Below are 3,223 nucleotides of genomic sequence, written 5' to 3' on the forward strand. Positions count from 1 at the left end.
ATCTACATGTGATACGAAATATATGAATTCTTGCAATGGAAACCTCACTGTATTTTACCAAGGCAGATAAAGGACATCTTTTCTACCCCTTATACTTATAAGGAGGGTTTGGTGGCTGAAATTGCATTGCTTTGATGGTGATTGCATGTTGCTTGCACTTTGTACATATTACTGAATACATAAAGGTGAACATTTCAGAAAGGGGGATATAGCTCAGTGGTAGAGCATTTGACTGCAGATCAAGAGGTCCCTAGTTCAAATCTGGGTGACCCCTTGTCCAACTGTTTTACCTGTAGAAATAAATTGAAGAAAACTTTTACAATCTTAGCATTTTATGTAATGAGCAACACATTTCTACATTTGAAATACTCCTGATCATCTCCTGAAACACAGTGTAAACACCATTAAGCTGTTTAGGATTTCTTCATATGATACAAGCTGTGTTTTACATTCACCCAAGTTCTACTGGTGATATTATCAGTTTGAAATAGTCCATTGGAAGCTCATATGAATGTTATAAAACTGTGGTGGAAACCAATAATATGCCCTTAATGAAATGTATTAATTTGTACAGCTGACCAGAAGTGCACTGATGTCATTAGTTCTACAAGTTCCATACAGTCACCCACTCTATCACCTTTTTAAAAAAGGGCAGTTTTCAGCATTCAAGGGTTTAACTCAGTGGTAGAGCGTAGGAGTGCAGTTCAAGAAGTCCCTGTTTCATAACCATATACCCTCGTCAATAGATCCTGTTAAAATGTTTTTCAACCCAATACACTGTAAGAAACAATTAGATATATCATCATTTCATATACAAAACAATGAACAATTGGGTTTAACTATGCTGTTAGCACAAAATCAACAAACTGCAGTAGAGAAGCAGTTACGTTTTGCAGAATGTGTGCATTTGACAAAAGTTTTTTTTTCATGTTCCAAGATCTAAATTTATGAATTCTTGCAATGGAAACCTCACTGTATTTTACCAAGGCAGATAAAGGAAATCTTTTCTACCCCTTATTCTTATAAGGAGGGTTTGGTAGCTGAAATTGCATTGCTTTGATGGTGATTGCATGTTGCTTCCACTTTGTACATATTACTGAATACATAAAGGTGAACATTTCAGAAAGGGGGGTATAGCTCAGTGGTAGAGCATTTGACTGCAGATCAAGAGGTCCCTAGTTCAAATCTGGGTGCCCCCTTGTCCAACTGTTTTACCTGTAGAAATAAATTGAAGAAAACATTTACAATCTTAGCATTTTATGTAATGAGCAACACATTTCTACATTTGAAATACTCCTGATCATCTCCTGAAACACAGGGTAAACTCCATTAAGCTGTTTAGGATTTCTTCATACGATACAAGCTGTGTTTTACATTCACCCAAGTTCTACTGGTGATATTATCAGTTTGAAATAGTCCATTGGAAGCTCATATGAATGTTATAAAACTGTGGTGGAAACCAATAATATGCCCTTAATGAAATGTATTAATTTGTACAGCTGACCAAAAGTGCACTGATGTCATTAGTTCTACAAGTTCCATACAGTCACGCACTCTATCACCTTTTTAAAAAAGGGCAGTTTCCAGCATTCAAGGGTTTAACTCAGTGGTAGAGTGTAGGAGTGCAGTTCAAGAAGTCCCTATTTCATAACCATATACCCTCTTCAATAGATCCTGTTAAAATGTTTTTCAACCCAATGCACTGCAAGAAACAATAAGATATATCATCATTTCATATACAAAACAATGAACAATTGGGTTTAACTATGCTCTTTGCACAAAATCAACAAACTGCAGTAGAGAAGCAGTTACGTTTTGCAGAATTTGTGCATTTGACAAAAGTTTTTTTTCATGTTCCAAGATCTACATGTGATACGAAATGTATGAATTCTTGCAATGGAAACCTCACTGTATTGTACCAAGGCAGATAAAGGACATCTTTTGTACCCCTTATACTTATAAGGAGGGTTTGGTGGCTGAAATTGCATTGCTTTGATGGTGATTGCATGTTGCTTCCACTTTGTACATATTACTGAATAAATAAAGGTGAACATTTCAGAAATGGGGTATAGCTCAGTGGTAGAGCATTTGACTGCAGATGAGTCAAATGGAAACCTCACTGTATTTTACCAAGGCAGATAAAGGACATCTTTTGTATCCCTTATACTTATAAGGAGGGTTTGGTGGCTGAATTTGCATTGCTTTGATGGTGATTGCATGTTGCTTGCACTTTGTACATATTACTGAATTGATAAAGGAGAATGTTTCAGAACTGGGGGTATAGCTCAGTGGTAGAGAATTTGCCTGGAGATCAAGAGGTTCCTAGTTCAAATCTGGGTGCCTGTTAGGTTTTGATCTGCCCCTGTCCATGGTATGTGTGCTTGTGTCATAGCTGGAGTGTTGATCTAGAATGTTTGAACTGGAACCAGCATGAATGTTCTACTGTGCTGTGAGTGTTCCTAGAGAAACAGTTGGGACCTGGCACTGAATGGAAGAGGGGGCCGGTGGATGTCTCTCCCTGCCTATGTACTCTACCTTTTTACCCTCATGTACTTACCTGTAGACTTAACCCAGTAAAGACCATATGTAACCCATGTACGGCTCCGTCTGGATACTTTGCTCCGAAGCATTAACTTAACATTGGCGACGAGGATTTGGCTTTCGGGAGGTCGGCTGGAAATGGAGTGCAGATGAAGGCACATCAGAGGTGATATGGAGACAAGGGGCGCATGCAGCAGGGAGAAGCAGGCAGAACACCAGAGGAGACATCCACCGGCCACCCCAAGCTGTCCCCTGGACCCAAGGTGAGCGTGCCCCGTGTGCCAGAGCTGGGAGTGAACTGTGCAAGTGTTAATTATATCGGAGCTGGGCCTTGCATCTCAGGGGGCAGTGAACTGCGGCGGTCCCAGAGGCCAGCTGGCGTAGAGGTCCGGCGCAGCTGGTGCTATCCTAATGGGGAGAAAGACTGTATTATGCGGGCACTTACCTCTTCATTGCTGGCTGCTCTTCTTCTGGGCCGTGGTGCGTGCGGTCCGGGCGGTTGCGTTCTTGGGATGGCCTGCGCAGTGCCGGGTGGGGCTTGGAGACTGGGTCCACTGCGGCGGTTCAGGACGACGGTTGGAGCGAAGCACTCCTTCCGTGGCCGCCCCGCCACCATAATGGTGACGTCAACTGGATGCTGGGGGAGTTGGCGATTGTGTCTCAGGTGGAATGGTCCCTCCGG

At 41.8% G+C, this 3,223-nt stretch overlaps 2 non-coding genes across 2 annotated transcripts; both read left to right on the forward strand.

Annotated features, from left to right (window-relative positions):
* Window positions 1-202: 202 nt before the first annotated feature.
* On the forward strand, window positions 203-274 carry TRNAC-GCA (transfer RNA cysteine (anticodon GCA)). The gene has a single exon. It is a non-coding gene; the product is annotated as a tRNA-Cys (tRNA).
* Window positions 275-1,127: 853 nt separating this feature from the next.
* Window positions 1,128-1,199, forward strand: TRNAC-GCA (transfer RNA cysteine (anticodon GCA)). The gene has a single exon. It is a non-coding gene; the product is annotated as a tRNA-Cys (tRNA).
* Window positions 1,200-3,223: the final 2,024 nt, after the last annotated feature.

The sequence above is a fragment of the Ambystoma mexicanum genome, unplaced genomic scaffold (assembly GCF_040938575.1).
Source record: "Ambystoma mexicanum isolate Mex_15411 unplaced genomic scaffold, UKY_AmexF1_1 Mex_scaf66, whole genome shotgun sequence".
NCBI classification, from domain to species: Eukaryota; Metazoa; Chordata; class Amphibia; order Caudata; family Ambystomatidae; genus Ambystoma; species Ambystoma mexicanum.